The 20,492-nt window shown below is 45.9% G+C and overlaps 1 protein-coding gene across 7 annotated transcripts in view; it reads right to left on the bottom strand.

The window, feature by feature from the left end:
- The window catches only part of C1PH19orf44 (chromosome 1p C19orf44 homolog), a 393,273-nt gene that overhangs the window by 363,353 nt on the left and 9,428 nt on the right, over positions 1-20,492 (bottom strand). The gene's annotated exons all lie outside the window — the stretch shown is intronic.

Raw genomic sequence — 20,492 nt, 5'->3', positions numbered from 1 at the left:
CACTTACTGCCGGAAAGAAACAGTTTGGGCTGAGCCCAGAGCTCAAATAACAAAGCCCCACTTGCTGCTGAATATGACACGTATCCTATTACCATCCCGCCATAAAATGTGATGCTGGAGAGGGCTTCATGATTCCCTGCTCTGCAGACATGAAAGCAGGAGCCCAAAGATTTCAAAGGTGGCAAAGTGTGGCTAGAGTTTGACCAGGAGGTGTGAGCTCCTTGTTGCAACCCCTTTAAAAGAACCCACACCACTTCAAAAGAGACTTATAAAAAACTCTGGTTACAGGCTGTGCCCAGGGACACAGATGGCTGTGAGGGGAGGAAGTGGCCCTCCCCCAGGTGGAATAAAACACTCCCAAGTTACACTAAAAGACTGATTTCCTTTTAGGTATTTTCGCAGCGATGAGAATAAGAATCAATTTCGTTTTATGCTATTTTTTCATGTAATTTACAGGATTTTTTTATTTTTTATTGTTATATTTTCAGTTTACAAGAAACCTTACACAACATAAGTATAAGAAAAGAAAAAAGCAAGAAAAAATCCCATATCTTCAATAAAAGTAAAAAGTTCATAAAATACAAAGAAAAAAGAAAAAAAAGTCAATTTACATTTTCTAATCTTTTCAGTACTACGTTTTTCTTATCCAATTCAGGACCAAGAAATATAAGGAAAAGATTCAAAGCTAAAACCAAAGAAACAGCAGAGCCCCACATACAACGACACCAGAACAAGTTCCTGGACACCTATGAGTTACCAATTATGTTATCCTTGAAAAACTTGGTTCATTCCTCATCAAAGAACCTACACACAACAACCAGGTTTTTCAAAGTTTCACCATAATCAATGACACTTCAGAACCTACATTCCTTCTCTGGTACCCTCAAATCAGCAAAGGTATACATGCTGCTCCAATGCCTCATTTTCTCATAAACAGGTAGTTGGTTAAACCTGAAACGCATGTAGTTCATACGTATTACCGGGCATGGACCTTTCTGGAGGTATAATGGGAGACATTCCCTTGCATGAACAAACAGAGTATTCCACAAAGCTTGTATACGAGTGGATACCATCCACTGTCCCAGCCCAGTCTAGACTAAAAAGAAGCTTTTTAATATGTCCTGGTTTTAGAACTAAATCATATTCCGAGGTAGCAATACACAACTGCTCAGAGGACATCCTAACGTTGAACTCTCTCAACGACGGAACCAAGCCTTCAAGCATAGCCGCCTTAAGACTCTCACAAAGAGAATTATGAGGAGGAGCAATTATTCTTCTAAAGAAGGAAAGCCGTCTCCAAACATACCTTGCCTTTAATGACACAAGACACAACTCGTGTCTAATAATGGCATTTGGAATAGTCATACAAAGGCCAAGAACGTCCTTCCAAAGTCTTCCATGAAAAATATTCAAAAAGTCCCCCATGTTATGGGAGCGGAGGTCAAGACCATACAAGATGATTGCTCCCAATTTAGCTAGATAGAAACGCCTCAGGGGAAGCATAGAAAACGTACACACTCTCTGCTTTAAGAACTTCATTTGAGCAGCAAGTTTCCTAGCTTTATAATTCAAGATGGATTTCCAGTATTCAATACTGACCCTGTTAGCCAAATGATATCACAGATAGATTACGGTCTTGACCTGCTGCACGCTATCAGGTCCTATAGTCCAAGCATATTGTATGTCCTTTGTTTTATGAGAAAAAACAAGGACCTTAGACTTAGATGCATTAGGCAACAGATTGTTTTCCTGGCCATAGTCGAAGAAAAGCTGCATCTTAGCTCTGAGACCACGCAGAGTTCTGTCAAACAATATGAAATCGTCCGCATAGGCCATCCACTCCAACCTAACACTCCCCAGACTTGCTGGTTCAATGGAGGGACCCTCACAGTCCCTCCGCATCGCACGTGTAGAGGTTAAAGAGCATAGGTGCCAGGGTACAACCTTGTTTCACGCCTGTAAAGGTTAGTATCTCTGGAGAGAGAACACCTTCCTCACACAGACAAACACAGATAGAGGTTTTAGTGTGCAAAAGAGCAATCAGCTGAACCAATTTGCGAGGAATAACCAAAGAAAGCATTTTTTGGCAGAGCCTAGATCTTATCACTCCATCAAAGGCACTTGTCATATCTAACGATGCTAGATAAACATCACCATCCTGGGTATGATGAACATAGTGTCTTAGATGGGACAGAATAGAAGCATTAAGAGAGGTACCCAACTCTGCACGAAACCCCACCTGAAACTGACTCAGAATGTTAAGTACCCTCAAAACAGTATTCAGATCTCTTAACAAAAGAATAGAGAAGACATTACTAGTCGCATCAGTAAAAGCTATGGGTCGATAGTTTGACAAATCAAGTTTGTCCCCCCTTTTGTAAATGGGTACAATAACAGACTTCACCCAGGAACCCTTTACAGGAGAGCCCAGATCAACATATGAGACAGAAAGTATGTCCTCCTTATTCCAATTACAAGAACCCTTTACAGGAGAGCCCAATTCACCATATGAGACAGAAAGTATATCCTTCTTATTCCAATTACAAGAACCCTTTACAGGAGAGCCCAATTCACCATATGAGACAGAAAGTATATCCTTCTTATTCCAATTACAAGAACCCTTTACAGGAGAGCCCAATTATTCACCATATGAGACAGAAAGTATATCCTTCTTATTCCAATTACAAGAACCCTTTACAGGAGAGCCCAGTTCAGAACCATCAATGGCCCTGGAATCCTCAGGTAGAGCATATTTACTAGTGTAGAAATATACCCAAGTAGCTGAATCTATAGGGCAATCCATGCTCCCCTCTGCCTTCCCCAAGAGTCTATTAACCAAGGACCAAAACTGTCCATCTTTACCCCTGCACAAATACTCCAACATATTTTGATGACACAAAGAGTAAGCATCCATCCTCAGATATTTAACATAATTCTCATGTCTTAGGACAAGTGCACGCTTACGCGTAACATAGTCAGAAGGCATTATCCCAGATCCCCTCACAGCAGCAAGTTCCTTTTTTTAACGGGACTTAGGAGATAAAAATCTATCATCCCTCACAACACCTCTCATTCTGGGATTAGCGGAACTATGGAGATCTCTAATTTGTCGGGTACTGTCATGGGTATCAGGCAGGTAGTTGGGGCAAGCTGGGTGGAGGCTTGGCAGGCCTGGCATAGGCACACAAAGAACCCATAACAAATCCCTTCTTTCATTCCTTCCCAGTGTTTGTAGTAACTTCCTGGTTACCACTTCCTGTTGCCAAACAGGAGGTGCATGATACTCCATGAGCTCTCTAAGTGTTTGGGTGTGGCTGGCTATATAAGCCACACCCAAGATTCTTCCAGTGCTTCGTGTTGCTTACTGTGAGCTGTATCAGCAACACACTTGCCATGCTCTGGGTCAGCCAGCATCTGCTTACCTGTTCCGGATCATCCTGTTTCTGCTTACCTGCTCCGGATCATCCTGCTTCTGCGTACCAGCCCGGATCATCCTGCTTCTGCTTACCTGCTCCGGATCATCCTACTTCTGCTTACCCGCTCCGGATCATTCTGCTTCAGCTTACCTGGTTCTCACTCCACACCGCAGCTATCTCCAGTCCAGGGGGGACTTCTACACCGGCACCTGTAAGAACAACGAAGAACTGCGTTAACATGCACACATCAGTAACGCTGCGCATAGTCACCGAATCTTCCCGCAACACTGGAATCCAGGTTAGTTGTACGAGCGCACAAACCCCTGTAAAAGAAAGAAGACATTATTCATTGCTGTAAATACCAAAATCATGTAATTGCCATGTTTGTTTGCCTCAGCAAGACTTAAACATTGCCCACGTTATAGCATTATGTCCATGTTAAACCAACTGCTTTTGTGTCCGCGCACGAGGCCCAGGGTTTTCGCCTTGAGCACACATTACTCATAGATTTAGGAATGTCCCCTCTTCTCTCCTTTCCCGTAAAGCTACATAAACAACTTCTGCACTTCCCTTCCACAGAAAGCGGCCTTGCAAGTCAGCATGTGTTCACTGACCCTGGGGTCTCTCTCATGACTAATGATTGTTAGCATCCGCACTCCTTCCCGAAACATAAGCATAAAACCCATCTATATTTGGAGTTGTTTTTCTCTGGGATGTGTGCGAAGGGGGTCTTGTGTCAGGCGCTTGTGCATCACTCTGTAAAAGATATGTCCTGCTATTGTTCAACAGCCCATAAATGGACATTATTTTCGCGGCCGCAGCAAGATATGTGTAGCTTGCCAAATTCCCCACTGTGTCAAGTGTGATGAATTAGCTTGTTTGTACGACCACACATGCTAAAGGTTACACCTGCATCCTGAAATGTATTTTGACTTACTTAGATAAGTTATATGAGTAATGACCATTTGCGATGTCCGGCCTTTGTAAATCTCACCGCAATGTCTGGGAAAACAGCCAAAAGTGTTTTGGCAGGAAACTGTATGTCTGGAAGTGTCTGGGTTTCGAGCCAGACATAAGACTCAATGTAATCATTTACCTATAAAAAGCATGCTCACTGTAATGTTATCAGCACACACTAGCAGCATCCCTCTGATGATGTTACGTGTCGGCCTTTCCGCGGAAGCTTTGTCTTGATTACAATAAATGATTGTTAAACTCACTTACGAGTGCGTTTACTTTTGACGGAGACCTCCGCCTGGTGAATTTTAGCATTTACTAATTGGCGTCCCTGCCTGGTGGGCCTTGCAGACGCAGTCCATCGTTTTGATGCGTGCCTTCCATTGAGCTCCTGTCTCCGGCCGACGACTTACTGGGCCCAAACTCTATCGCACCTTTGATGCAAAACAGCGTAGTCCTCATCTTGAGATGGAGATCAGGAAAAAGGAGAGAATGAATGCTCTGCCAAGGGCCAGACGAACCAGACTGAGGGAGGAGGTTTCCTTGGTGCGGTGAGTGAATTGTATCTGCAGAAATTCTATTGATGGATGGTTAACCACAATTGGTATCAGTTTTATGGTACGTATTATTTTGATTCTGGTAAGTATTTTTATTAATAATGGGAAACTTGTGTGACCGAAATAAGAATTAGGAACCTATGCATGCGCCTGCTGAAGGCACTCCGTGTTATACTATGCTAACTAACTATGGGCTGGGGGCGGTACAGTTTTGCAAAAACTGAGAGGACTACACAAAGAAGTCCGTTCAATTTAGATGGCCTCCTAAAGTATGTACTTTTGATGTCAAAACAATCGGACACCTGGAATTGGTATTACTAAGGAAAAAGGTCCGCCCCGCCCAGCACGATGCTATTTGCCAGGGGCGAACAGAAGCGATAAAGCAAAAAATGTCCCAAGATAAAAAAGATAGAAAGAAACAAAAGCAAACCTTACAGGAAAAGGCCTGTGAATTAGATAACAAAGAGTTTGAACACCAGCTACATGTAGAGGATCGGGCCGCACTAATAAAGTACAGTAAAGGCATGTACCCACTCGTCCCTAAAACATAAAAGGAAATCGCCAGCCTTAACAACGAAGCTGATCAGGATACAATTAGGTTGACAGAGAATCTTTTGCGACTAACAGTACCTGTCATATCCCCGTCCAACATTGCACCTCAGGTCCCTACTGTGCCCCCTCTTTCACCACCTTCTGCATTCCCACCCCCATATGGACCCCAGGCCGGCACCATGGATCCGAATAGTATTGAGGAAGAGGAGATAGGGAACTTGGAAAGATATCCTGACTTTACACGGGACGAATTTGCCCGCTTAGAAAATATTGCACGCGATTTGCTTGAGGACCCAAAGGCAGGGGTCAAGCAGAAACTATATACATGCACAAAGAGGGAATTTCGACAGGTAATGAAGTTGCATTGCAACCATGTCATTGTATGGCTCAGGGATGATGCCAAGCAGCAGTGGCCCCCAGGATTGTATGACATCTATCGAGGCATAAGCCCCGAGAGAGATCGGAAGGCCCTGTGGGATAAATACACTCAGATAATTGACCAGGTAACTAAGGCGAGGAGAGATTACCACGACCAACAGATGGGGGAAGAAGAGGAAAATTTTAGAAGAACGCAGTCCTTACAGGATGCCAAACCAACGGCTAACGCTTTAGTTAAAGGGATACTTAAAGAAAAGGAGCCAGGGAAATTAGAATATTGGACGGGCATATTTTCCACCCATTGCGAGGCAACCCGATTGGTATGTCTGAAAGGACTTGTGAACAAAATAGGATCGGAATGTGCAACAGGTGGGCAGGAGGAAGTTTGTAAGAAGGTGAGAGATCGCGAAGCCGAGTTAAAAACGTATAATCCTAACTTAGAAGTAGAGGATCTTAGGACGTGCAGATTGTTCAAAGAATTATTAGAAGTATTTCTCCCAAGAACCCCAATGATGGCACCCCTGAGGGAATGTGCGCCTATTGTTTCAGCGAATGCAGACCCAGGCAAGGACCGCACCGTAACTAAGACATATGCCTATGTACCCCTCACTAGAGCCAAATTGTTTAGTATAATAAAAAGCACCCCGGACCCTAGGACTAATGCCGCGGGATTCTACAAAGAGCTGAGAGCGCTATTTAAAATGTGTACCCTGACTTTGCAGGACATCGATCATGTGATGTCCGCCGTGACACCGGCTGACATTTGGGAACCCTTTAGTTCTCAGGACCCCCCTGGGCATGTCATTAATTGGACAGCATTAGAAAGGGAGGATACAGACCGGAAACCAACTGACCCCATTCCAGAGGGCCTGAAGACACTAGGGACGAGAATATTAAAAGCATTGAGTGACGTGTTGCCAGAGGTAGATGTGAATGTTGAGAAAATGGATGCTGTTATACAAAGCCCTGTAGAAACAGTTGGGGACTATTTCCTGAAATTTGAAAGTGCATTTAAGGCACACAGTGGTCAGTCTGTTAGCAACTCTACGGGTCAGAGGTATTTCACCATGGGCTTTGTGAAGGGTTTACGTAAGGGAATTAAGAAACCACTTAAATTGGGCGAAAGTACTCGGCAGGCAAGCACCCCGTCCCAGATTCTAGAGATGGCTAAATATTACGAGCGGCAGGAGGAGGAAGAAATGGAAATAAGAGACAGGCAGACAGGAACTTAAAAAATAAGGTGCTAATGCAACAGCTGGTACACTCGTTATAATAAACCGAAGGGCCAGAAACCCCAGTTAAGAAGCTCCATAGGTAATGCCCCGCAATGGACACCCCCAAGAATAGATCAGTGCTTATTCTGTAGGCAGACTGGACATTGGAAAAACAAGTGTCCCACATTATTGGCGCGGGATGGTCAACCGGCGGGTGGGAGAGGAAGAGGTCGAGGTGGACCTCACGCGAGGCCACCCCAAGGGCAGGGAAGGTTTACAAGCCCTGAAAATAATGTATTTCAACTGGCGCAGCGCAGCGACAAATGGTTGGAGTGAATGGCAATGGGTTTGCGGAAGATGAATTGAGTGGAATGATGTTCTTTGATAACACAGCAGCAATGAGTTGAAACGCCCCTAATGAACCTGGGGAGGCGGTGTCTGTTCCTATAGACCAGAAAGGACCCTATGTTAAATTGCAAATAGGACAGCACCCCACTGTTAAATGCTTGGTTGACAACGGGGCAGGTAACAGCTCAGTTGGCGCCAAGGCCGTCCCCTCAGTTCCACTATCGGGTGAAAATAAGGTTTCTGTAGGGTTTGGTGGGGAACCCATATGCACTCCAGTGTCCCAGAGAGTTGAGACATCTATATGTGGAGTGAAATTGACTAACAAATGGTTACTTACTAACAGGTGTCCTGAGAATCTCCTTGGGTTGGATCTGTTGAATGCTTTGAATGCAACCATTTATTGTTCTCCGACAGGTGTTCGAATGACCATATGTAAATCCAAAGTTGGTGGTTGTTATCTGACTGAACCTTTGCCGCCAGAATTACAGGCATTGCCCGCAGAGCTTTGGGCTACTGGCAGTAATGATGTAGGGGTTTTGAACATTCCCCCTGTTGTGATCAAGGTAAAACATGGTGTCTCTTTGCCCGGAACCCCGCAGTACAGAATATCCCCAGAAGGGGAAGCAGCATTGGTTAGGATTGTATAGGACCTGATACAGCTTGGGGTTGTTGAAGAATGCGATGACAGCCCCTGTAACTCTCCGGTTCGTCCGGTTCATAAGAAAGGAGATGAAGTGACCCCGTACAGATTTATTATTGATCTCAGAAGAATTAATAAAGTTGTGGATCCCAGGTATCCAGTTGTCCCCAGTGTAACAAGTATCCTCACCATGGTTCCCCCCACAGCCACTTATTTTAGTGTTGTGGATTTGAAAAACGCCTTTTTCTCCATCCCCATAGCTGAAGAATCCAGATACCTTTTCTCCTTTGTGTTAGCACAACGACAATACAGGTTCTGCCGAGCACCCCAAGGTTACACAGAGAGCCCAGCTATCTTTAGCCAAGCATTAAAACAACAATTGGCTGAAATTCTGTTACTCCCTGGTATAATGCTCATCCAATACGTGGATGATATTCTTATTTGTGGAGACACTGAATTGAGTTGTAAAAAAGGTACCTTGATTGTGTTACAGCATCTAGCGTATCATGGTCACAAAGTCTCTCTTAAGAAAATGCAGTTTGTAGTGCCTAAAGTTGATTATTTGGGATATGTCCTCACTGCAGAGGGTCGATCACTGTCCCCTGAAAGGGTACGGTTAATACAAGAAATGGCCTATCCCAGTACCTTTAAAGAATTGAGACGACTGTTGGGTATCACCTCATATTGCCGCCATTGGGTCCCTGAGTTCTCCCTGCTAGCAAAGCCCCTGTTACAATGTTTAAAAACAGAAAAGGATCAGATACCCTTCACTTGCACGCAAGAAATGAGAGAGGCCTGCGACGCTTTGAAAAGCGCCTTGTGTAGTGCCCCGACTCGGGACACCTAATCATGACAAGCCATTTACTCTTTTCGTACATGAACAAAAAGGGTGTGCCCTATCTGTATTGACACAGGAACAAAATGGAAAGCAAAGACCTTTTGCTTATTTCTCTGGCACCTTAGATAATGTGGCTGCAGCACTTCCCCCTTTGCATGCGATCCGTTGCCGCAGCAGCGGTAGCTCTTAAACAGAGTGCTGGTTTAGTATTGGGAACTGCTATAATTGTGAGAGTTCCCCATGCTGTAGATGTGTTCCTTAATAGAACTCAGACTCAGCATCTCACAGCAGCCCGCTTGACGCAATATGAATTGACATGGTTTGCACCATATGTAAATATCATGAAATGTAACACTTTAAACCCAGCTTCCCTTTTGCCCTTGCCAAGTGGGGAGGGAGATCAAGACATGCAGGATTGCCTTAGACGTACTGATGAACAGACCCGAGGTAGGGTCGACTGAAGAGACCTTCCCCTGGAGGGAGGTGATGGGGTTCTATTTTGTGATGGCTCATGTTACAAGCTGAAAAGTGGGGAAACAGTGGCTGGGTATGCGATAACACCTGAAAGTGAAATTGTCCATATAGAACGCATACCTGAGTTATCAGTGCAAGCTGCAAAATTGAGAGCATTGACAAAGGCTCTGGAACTAAGCAAAGGTGTAGCTGTAACCATGTATACGGATTCAGCCTATGCACATGGTGTGGCCTTTAATTTTGGCCTTAAGAAAGAGGGTTTCTCACCTCACATGGTACCAAAATAAAACATGGTAATTTGATAAACAAATTATTGACAGCACTGGCTGAACCCGCTCAGGTGGCTATAATGAAGTGCTCCGCCCATAAAAAGGTGGTAGATTTTGTGGGGCAGGGAAACAAATTGGCAGACCAGGTGGCTAAATATGCCGTGGAACACTGTAAACTGCCCCTTCCAGAGTGTAACATGCTGCAAAGGGATATGGAAGGTAAGAGGGATGGTGGTGAACTGGAAAGGGACCCTGAAGAAGTAGTCAGAGACATTCAAAGGAAGCAGCAGATTGCAAAATCAAAGCATGGACTAAGGACAGTAATAATGAACAAACTTCTAAAGGGGTCTGGTTAGACAGAGTAAAAATGAGGTGGTTGCTCCCTGACAGTTATTTGCCCATGGTAGTGGACGTGGCACACGGGAATGCCCATGTTAATGCAAGTGCGATGGAGGACATTCTGAGCAAAGTATGGAAGAACCGGAAAATTGGATCTTATTGCAGGAGGTGGGCAGCACAGTGTGCCGTCTGCCTCCAGTACAATGTGGGCAAATCTGTGAAGGTGCCAGCAGGTCATAGCAGACTCCCTACGCAGTCATTTGAAGTGGTGTATATGGACTTTATACAAATGGAACCAGTTGCTAAACTGAAATATTGCCTTGTAATGAGGTGTGGGTTTTCTGGTTGGACGGATGCTTACCCCCTGAGAGACAACACTGCTATTTCCACAGCTAAATGTATCCTGAAATATTGGGTGCCTCAGTACACGGTGCCCAGCCTCCTGTATTCCGACAACAGAGTACACTTTACTGGTCAGGTTGTGAAGTACGTCTGTACTGCTTTAGGTATCGATCAGTGATTCCATTCAGTAAATCATCCCAAGAGTGCCGGGTTTATAGAGAGATCTAATGCCGTGGTCAAGAACAAACTGGCAAAAATCTGTGCCTCCACAAACCTGAAGTGGCCAGATGCCGTTCCCTTGGCATTATTGAGCATGCGGACCACTCCAAAGGGGACACACAAATTGTCCCCTTTTGAGTTTGTGATAGGCCGCCCTCCAAGTGCGTGGTCCATCCCAAGGCCAAAAGTTATTGGTAACATTGAACAGCCACTGTTGAGGGATTATTGTGCTGAGCTCACTCATAAACTGTCTATTATCCATCAACAGGTGAAAGAAGCAGCTCCGCCGGACCTAGAAGGAGAGAGCCACGCCCTCAAACCAGGGGCTATGTCCTGGTAAAGAGTTTTGATCACACCAATTGCTTGTAGGCCCGCTGGAAGGGGCCATTCTTGGTCCCCTTAGCAACCCAGGCCGCCGTCAAGGTAGCTGGACACAAGACGTGAATACATGCCAATCATCCCAAGAAGGCACCACCTCAGATAGTCCACCCCCAACCAAAGACACAGATCATTTTGCAGCCGAACTGACGATGCACACTCCAAGGTATAATCTGCGCCCCAGGAAGCAACATCTATTGCCTATGTTTGAACTCTGACACCTGGCTGAGAAAGGACTTGGTAAAGGGTCAGAACAAACAAGGATAAATGAACATACAGATGAAATGGCCTCAGCATCCCCTCAAGGGTAGGAAGTAGCCTCAACGAGACGTGTCAAGGTAGGAGCCAGAAGTGGTGACAGCAGAACGGGTTATACTGTGCAACCCTTGCGATCTAGCGCATAAACGCACGGCTCCATTAGGGTAATTGTTAGGGACTTTGAACTTTTTGTGTAAAATATATACTGTATATATCGTGTGACATTTGGCAGCCAAGTTCCGGAACGCAGCCATCTGGGATCAGCCCTGTGCGAGGGAACAAAGTAGGTTGTTACAATGGATAACAAGGATGCAGGACAGAGGCATCCTCGAATAAATAGATATGCATGCACCCCAAAGGAAAAACTCACCTTATCCCTTATCTGTATCTTTATAACAGTAGAGTTCGTCATATTCCTCTGGTACCTTGAACACCATGATATTTATGCTGCCCGTAATTTGTTGCCTCCCACGCTGCCGCCTCCAACGCCGGAACTGGTGACCATTCCCCATGTAGATCAGGAATATCGGAAAAAAGCACCCTAGGAATAGCATCCTGACATGGATGAATGATACGAATCAGATACTAAATAAGACCAATTGTTACATCTGCACATATGTTCCCCATAGCCATGAAAGCGGACCCGAATGGTACGCGACTCCTGCTACGAGTGATACATGCGTGCCTTGGCGAGATTACCTTTTGCGTGCCTCCCGTAACTATAGTGAAACACAACAATCAGTCACATTTTTTAGTAGAAAAAACAATAAGACATTTACTGATTCTTGGGTTTCGAGAAACGCTTACATTCCCGACACTAAATGCAACCAGGTATCTGAATGGATCCACTTCCTGCCCGTCCAAAGAAATAGAAATGATTCCTTTAACCACTTTTATAAGGGACGAGAAAGCAGTACTACCCCGTCCAATCCCTGTACAAAATATAGCTCGCAGGGCCCCCTTTTGCTACCAACGAAACAAGAACACACACAGAGGCTGTTTTTATGGGTCGATATAACTGTCAGAACACGGTAGATATTAATAGTATAACAGCACCCTTCAGCCCCCCTAAGGGGGCAATGTTTATTTGGGGGAAGGTGGCATACCTCTGGTTATCCCGCCATTGAAAAGGTAGATGTACCGTTGGTTACGTAATGTTAGGTTTGCATTACAAATCTGTGGAGGAAGTGAACTTCAAACTCGAGACAAAGAGAACAAAATTGAAGTTAGGGAATTACGGGCGAAGGAAAAGAGGTGTCATCACTAACGAAGACACCACTTGGGATGAATTCTTTGATTTTCTAAAGGGCATAGTGATGCCCATGGGGATAGTTATGAATTCCAGGAGCATTAGGCACCTTGCTAGATTAGTGGAAAAGGAACTAAATGTGACCGGCGACATACTCACTAATCTTACTAAAGAAGTACAAGCAGTCCGGATGGTCGCTCTACAAAATCGTCTGGTATTAGACACAATGCTGGCAGAGGTAGGAGGAGCTGGTAAAATAATTGGCACTTCCTGTTGCACTTTCACATCTGATTATAGCCCTGACATCTTTAAAGGGATCGATGAAATGCATAAAATGGCAGCTCAAATCCATTCTGAATTTGGGCCTGGGGATGGGACATCCTGGTTCTGGGATTTATTACGGAGCTGGGGATGGAAGCTCCTAACTCCTCTTCTTGTCATAGGAGGATTGATAGCTGCTTACTGCTGTTGCATTCAGTGCTTTCCCTTATGTGTATCTGTCATAGGAGATTGTTGCAGGAAAATGATGGGAGCGCTCACTCCCAAACCCACTAATGCCAATACCACCAATGAGATGATCAAATTGGAAGAGGCAATCGAGGGGTTACAAAAGATTCATGTGTCGGACAATGAAAATGAAAGAATGAATGAATACAAACCAAACCAGGTGTATTACTGATAAAGTCTTGCTGACGCAAAAGGGTCGTTTGTAAATACCAAAATCATGTAATTGCCATGTTTGTTTGCCTCAGCAAGACTTAAACATTGCCCACGTTATAGCATTACGTCCATGTTAAACCAACTGCTTTTGTGTCAGCGCACGAGGCCCAGGGTTGTCGCCTTGAGCACACATTACTCATAGATTTAGGAATGGCCCTCTGCTCTCCTTTCCCGTAAAGCTACATAAACAACTTCTGCTAGCACTTTTGCACTTCCCTTCCACAGAAAGTGGCCTTGCAAGTCAGCATGTGTTCACTGGCCCTGGGGTCTCTCTCATGACTAATGATTGTTAGCATCCGCACTCCTTCCCGAAACATAAGCCTAAAACCCATCTATATTTGGAGTTGTTTTTCTCTGGGATGTGTGTGAAGGGGGACTTGTGTCAGGCGCTTGTGCGTCACTCTGTAAAAGATATGTCCTGCTATTGTTCAACAGCCCATAAATCGATACAGCAAGATATGTGTAGCTTGCAAAATTCCCCACTGTGTCAAGTGTGATGAATTAGCTCGTTTGTACGACCACACCTGCTAAAGGTTACACCTGCATCCTGAATTGTATTTTGACTTGCTTAGATAAGTTATATGAGTAATGACCATTTGCGATTTTCGGCCTTTGTAAATCTCACCGCAATGTCTGGGAAAACAGCCAAAAGTGTTTTGGCAGGAAACTGTATGTCTGGAAGTGTCTGGGTTTCGAACCAGACATAAGACTCAATGTAATTATTTACCTATAAAAAGCATGCTCACTGTAATGTTATCCGCACACACTAGCAGCATCCCTCTGATAATGTTACGTGTCAGCCCTTCCGCGGAAGCTTTGTCTTGAATGCAATAAATGATTGTTAAACTCACTTACGAGTGCGTTTACTTTTGACGGAGACCTCCGCCTGGTGAATTGTAGCATTTACTTTGCACTCGCCCCAATAACGCGGACACTTATTTCACTGCACTCTCTCTCTCTACGCGGTGCATACTTAACAAAGGCCTCCATGCAAACTTACCTAACTACCAAATCTCCAGTAGTGCTGAACCCGGACTCGAGGCGCTAATACCACATAATTTCTCCTGCAAGGGAAAGGGAGAGACATTACCAGGCGCACTTGAATTGAAAGCACTGCGCAAACCTACCAGCAGCTAGCTTCTACACACAGCGCTACTCACCCACAAAAATACCAGCAAACAAAGACAATACGGACAATTTGGACACTCAACATTTTCCGCGCACCGTTCACTTGTGGGAAGGACTTTCTAGCCAGTGAAGAAACTGGTGCCTTGAACTCTCATCCTCGCTGTGAAGGCATAAAACAGCGTTTGGCATCTGAACTCAGCCTACAGACATTGACACCAATCACATGAGTGAATTGCGCCCCTGCGAATGCAGGATGGAGTGCACACCCTACTAAAGATCAAGGTAAGCCCATAGGGGGACATCACAGCACACAGTAAAGAGAAGGGAAGGGCCCAGGGGAATCGGGTGAATTCAGGTCGGAGTGTACACCTTGTATTGGACAGGTATTCCTCCGGGTGAAACGGGAAGTGAAGACTCGGGGTCAAGGGGGGCTCATCCATCGCTCCTACAGACACACAGGTGAGTGTGACAGAACACAAAGCCATCCTCAATACCTCTGCCCGAGCGATGGAAACCTCCGAGGTAGGCCAGCTTTCCCTATTGTTAGGTGAACTACGGCCCGAGATGCATGCAGCCTGCTCAGAGACAAATGCCTTAAGGCGCGAACTGGTAGTCAACGGGGACAAAACAGACGATTTGGAAAGACAGCTCCTACAGACCCAAGCTGGTCTAGCACCCCTACCAGGTGGAGTTCCACAGGGGCAGCCTACCGTGGCACCTGTAGCCACACCCGTTCAGGTACTGCTTCCAGGCAACATCCCTTTAGCACCCCTGGAACGCTTCTCTGGGGATACCATGAAATTTGGAGCGTTCATGAATCAATGCTGCCTACATTTCATATGCAAACCAGACACTTTTCTGAACGACCAAGCTAAAGTAGCTTTTGTCCTCTCCTATTTAGGAGGGCACGCGGCGGACTGGTCTGTCCCGTTAGTGCTTAGGGACGGCCCTTTATGAGAAATTACCCAGGTTTTCAGCATGAACTGGAAAAACTATTTGCCCATCGGACTCGAGGTCAGGCCCTGGATGATGAGCTACTCTCTCTGCGACAGGGTGGTCCGGGTCTTATCTCATATGTCGACATATTCAATCGCTTAATAGCTGAATTAGGTTGGCCAGAGGAGAAACGAATAACGTTATTTTATCGAGGACTGAGAGGAGAATTAAAAGATGTCTTGGCGCAAGTAGTTAATCCTCCCCAAGATTGCAGTGAATACATCGACATAACTATGCAACTAGACCACCGGTTACAGGATCGCAAGTCCGACCGAACCAGATCAGAGCATAGACCAGTGTATGTCTGCGTCCCATCGACAGGCCTCAGAAACACACTCAGAGCCCATGCAATTGGGTGTTCTCAGGGGACCACTCACCAAGGCGGAGAGAGAACAGAGGCGTCAGGAAAAACATTGCTTATATTGCGGCCAATCTGGTCACTTCCTCTGGAACTGCACGAATAAACCCCCACGGAAGACAATTGGGGTACTAGATAACACAGGGGAAGACACAGGTGCGGTAGTGAAAAACTCCAACGTCCGAAGGATGTAGAGGTCGGTCTGTCGAGCCAGGAACAGAGCACTCAGATCTCACATTTCAGTATTCCTGTGGTTTTGGTAGACCCTTCACAGCCCACCTGAATGCATGCCCTCAAGGCTTTCGTAGACAGTGGGGCTATTGGGAACTACCTGGACATAAACACTGCAAAGACCTTGGGATTGGCATTCCACCGTAAGGAAACAGCAGAAAGCGTGACAGCTGTGGATGGCACGCAACTCCTTTCGGCACCATTAACACAGTGTACTTCCACCATCACCTTAATCTGCCAAGATGGCCACAGAGAAAGTATTAGATTCGACCTTATCGCTGCACCCCAATTCCAGCTGATTCTTGGGATACCGTGGCTAGAATGCACAACACAAAGATAGATTGGCGAGTTCTAACCTTACTCTTTTCCACGGAATGCGCCTCTTGTTACGACAACAAAGAGATCAAAGGAAGCCCATTGTTAGCTTCACAGGAAACAATAGCAGGTTTAGGCTTGGTGGGCACTTTACCAGAGGAATACCAGGCGTTCCAGGATGTGTTTGCGAAGGAGCAAGCTAATACACTACAACCACATCGAGTTTACGACTGCCAGATCGACCTGCAATCAGAGGCACAAGTACTGTGCAGCTGCATTTATGCATTAACGAGGAAGAAACCACTCATCTAGGGACCTACTTGGATCAATACTTGGCCAATGGCTTCATTAGACCATCTAAGTCACCAGCCGCATCCCCACTCTTCTTCGTACCGAAGAAAGAGGGGTACTTAAGAACGTGTATTGGTTACCGGGCCCTAAATCAAGTCACCATAAAAAATTGTTACGCTCACCTGACTCCCACGGAGGCGCTGGCCTGGTTTGCGCTGCTGTGACCTCTTCTACGGTGAAGCGCAGGGTTCGGAAGACGGACTGGACCGGGCCTCCAAATCTGGCTTGCCTGGCTCGCAGAAGTATCCTTCTGTAGGCGAAAATAGGGGATTAACTGTCTGCGGGGTAATGCAATCGGCCTCCCACTTTCCCCTCTCACCCTCCTCGAAACCCTTCTGTGATTTCTCGTAGCGTCTCACCTTAGGGTCTGGAAGGACGAGCTCTCCATCCTGCTTCTGATGCAGGGGCGCGTTGGTATCCAGTTACTTCACTGGATTTTCGGATTGGTGAGAACCAAACTTGCTTGGCTTCCAGGTAAGTTTTTTGATAGAAAGTTCCCCTTGTGTCCATGCATTAATGTACTAATGCTAGTGTCTTTTTCCCCATAGGGGCCGGGGTACGGAATGCCGGGGAACAGGCACCGAGATGAGAGGTGAAATCCTTGTAGAAATCAGGTAAGTCTTTAATGAGCGTTTTTTGGTAATGTCTTTTCATTCGCTCATTAACGCTGATGTCTCTTTTTCCCCTTAGGGGCCGGGGTCCGGAAATGCCAGGATGCGGCGCGGACCTGAAATGAAGAGGGAATTAATCAACAGGTAAGTCTTAACATGGAGATTTAGCTTTCCTTATTCCCTTCTCTCTCTCACCTTTTGTTCTGGTCTTTTACTCCCTAGGTGCTGGGGCGTGACTGCGAATCCAGATGATCGCTGCTGAACATGGAGGCGCCCTGTAAATGTGAGTGGAATGCGGCGCTGCAGCGATCGACGCGATGAGCTTTTAAACTAAAGTCTTCCTTTTCAGGATTGTCGGCGAGATGTCTCCGGGATGCGGATTTAGCAGGTAAGGACTTTTCCTTCTTCTGTTCTCTTCTTCTCTTCCTTTGCAGGTGATCCAGGATGCTGGCAGGCGTGGCAGAAGTCAGGATGCAGGAGCGGACACGGTGAGCGTCCAGCTGCTAGATGCAGAACAACGCGAAGCACGTGTGGCTGTTCGGGTGGGGTTTAAATAGCCTTGGAAGAAGTTCCAGGTATGTATCCTTCCTCCAATCAGGTATGTATCCTTCCCCGACCACGCCCGGATGGTAAATTAGTCCCACGGGTAAAGTAGTTCCTTTCAGGCCTCAAGGAGGCCGGGATCCTGCAGCATGGTCTGCATCAGGTAAGTGCACCCAAGCACTCCCAAAATGAGCCTGGCGCCTATGGCGCCAGGACTGATGTCTTTTATGAGCCTGGCACCATAGGTGCCAGGACACTGTCCAAAGGGCTCCTATATGGGGTTGCTGGGTCCTTCCTTGGGGACTGGATGTCCGCTTTCGGGGACGCAGGGCTTGAACCGGCTCCCCGGGAGCGGGCATCATGACAAAAATAAGTACCCGTTACTTCTGATACCAGTACTCATAGACCAGGTGAGACAAGTGAAGATTTTCACCAAGCTAGACTTATGCGGCGCATATCACCTGGTACGCATGAAGAAAGGGGACGAGTGGAAGACTGCGTTCCGTATACACTATGGCTTGTACGAATAACAGGTCACGCCCTTTGGGCTTTGCAATGCCCCGGCTGCTTTCCAGCATTTTATGAATGATGTGTTACGGGAACTCCTCGATGTCTGCGCAGTCGTCCACATCGATGACATTCAGATCTACTCCACCACTCCCCAAGAGCACGTAACCCACGTGCGAGCTGTACTCTGCAAACTGCGTGAAAACCAACTGTACGCAAAGCTAGAAAATACTCCTTCCACGTCACTGAGGTGGAGTTTCTGGGATATGTACTGACACCGCAGGGGATCAAGATGGACAATAGAAAAGTGGAGGCAATCATCACTTGGTCCTCACCCACGTCTGTAAAGGGAGTACAGAGTTTCCCAGGGTTTGCAAAATTTTATCGACCCTTCATACCAGGATTCTCACATATTGTACATCCAATAACGTCCTTGCTTCTCAAACACCGAAAGTTCGAATGGACACCAGCGGCGGAAGAAGCTTTCCGAGCTCTCAAGGAAAAATTCACCTTAGCCCCAATACTGCAACACCCACAGCCCGATTTACCGTACATTGTGGAAACGGACGCTTCAAGCATTGCCATGGGCGCCGAATTGTTTCAACAAAATCCTGAAACTGGATACTTTCATCCCATTGCCTTTTGGTCAAGGAAATTTTCCCCAGCAGAATTAAACTATGCAATTTCTGAGAAAGAACTCCTAGCAATCAAAAGAACACTGTGTGAATGGCGACATTACTTACTAGGAGCAAAACACACCATCACAATAATAACAGATCATCGGAACTTGCAATACTTACGCTCAGCAAAAGCTCAGTCTTCTAGGCAGCTCTGTTGGGCCCTATCCTTAATGAAATACTACTTTGTAATCACCTACCACTCCGGAGTTAAGAATGGGAGAGCGGATGCGTTATCCCGCATTGGCACAAGAGAGGAAGTCTACAATGCCCCTAAGCCTTGGAGATCATACCCAGCCATAAAATGCTCAGCCTCTACATCGGTCCATCTCCGTTAAATACTCTGCAGGAAGCAATAAAAGAAAATATGTCTGAATAAGACCTACTGGCTTGGGACACAAAGGGAGACTAGTTCACCATTCAAGACAAACTACCATACTACCAAAAATGCCTCTACGTTCCATCTCAGGATCTGCAACAAGCAATCATATCCGACTACCACGACTCGCTGTTAGAAGCCCATCCAGGTATAGCCAAAACCATGAAGAAAGTAAGCAAATCTTATTGGTGGCCAACTTGGCGAGAGGATATTGCCACCTACAGGCACCTGTGAGGTGTGTGCACAATACAAAACATCCAGGCAAAAACCAGCCGGCCTCCTTCAGCCAATCACCATTCCGCCAGCGCCCTGGCACACAGTATCAATGGACTTTGTCACTGATCTACCTCCTAACTCAGGTTATAATACCATCCTCTTAGTAGTGGACCTCTTCTCCAAAATGTCCCAATTCATAGCTCTAAAAGTTAGTCCCTCAGTTCAGACCATGGCGCAGGTTTTTCTAGACCGAATCGTCAAGTTACATGGATTCCCTACCATAATCGTTTCTGACAAATGCAGCCAATTTGTATCTCGTTTTTGGAAAAAATGTTGTGCCCTGGCAAGAGTAGAAGTCCATCTGTCTTCTAGTCACCACCCTCAAACAGACTGCCAAACCGAGCACACGAAACAGACCATGAAACAGTATTTACGCTGTCTATTGCACCAAACAAGCCAAAGCTGGACAGAAATTCTATGGATGGCAGAGTATGCCTACAACAACTCAACACATTCATCAACCCAAGCAACACCCTTCTTTACTATATATGGTCGAAACCCCAGAACGTCGGTCTACGATCCGGCAGAAAAGATTTAAATGCCCGCAGTAAAGAAATCTACATGCCAGCATCATGAAAGCAGCCAGAGAAGCCAGCAGGAACCTGCAGCAAGCCAAAGAAACACAGAAAAGAAATGCTGATCGCCATTGCAAAAAAGCCCCAGATTATCAAGTGGGAGACTTGGTCTGGCTGGCAACTAGACACATTGCTTTAAAGGGTCCCAAAAAAATTCAGCCTAGATACATCGGCCCGTATGTAATAGATAAAGTAATTAATCCAACAGCCATAAGACTGGTGTTACCTCAACATATGCGTATACATCCCGTATTTCACGTGTCACTATTAAAACCAGCACACCCAGGAACCCGAACTTCCACACCTCCCGCACCCATACAAGTGGGTGAAGCACCACCAGAATATGAATTATAGAACATATTACATTCCAAACAGGTACGAAAGACCCTGTATTATT

This window comes from Ambystoma mexicanum, chromosome 1p, assembly GCF_040938575.1.
Source record: "Ambystoma mexicanum isolate Mex_15411 chromosome 1p, UKY_AmexF1_1, whole genome shotgun sequence".
Lineage (NCBI taxonomy): Eukaryota > Metazoa > Chordata > Amphibia > Caudata > Ambystomatidae > Ambystoma > Ambystoma mexicanum.
The sequence above is the reverse complement of the archived record's forward strand: the minus strand, read 5'-3'. Positions and strand labels throughout refer to the sequence as shown.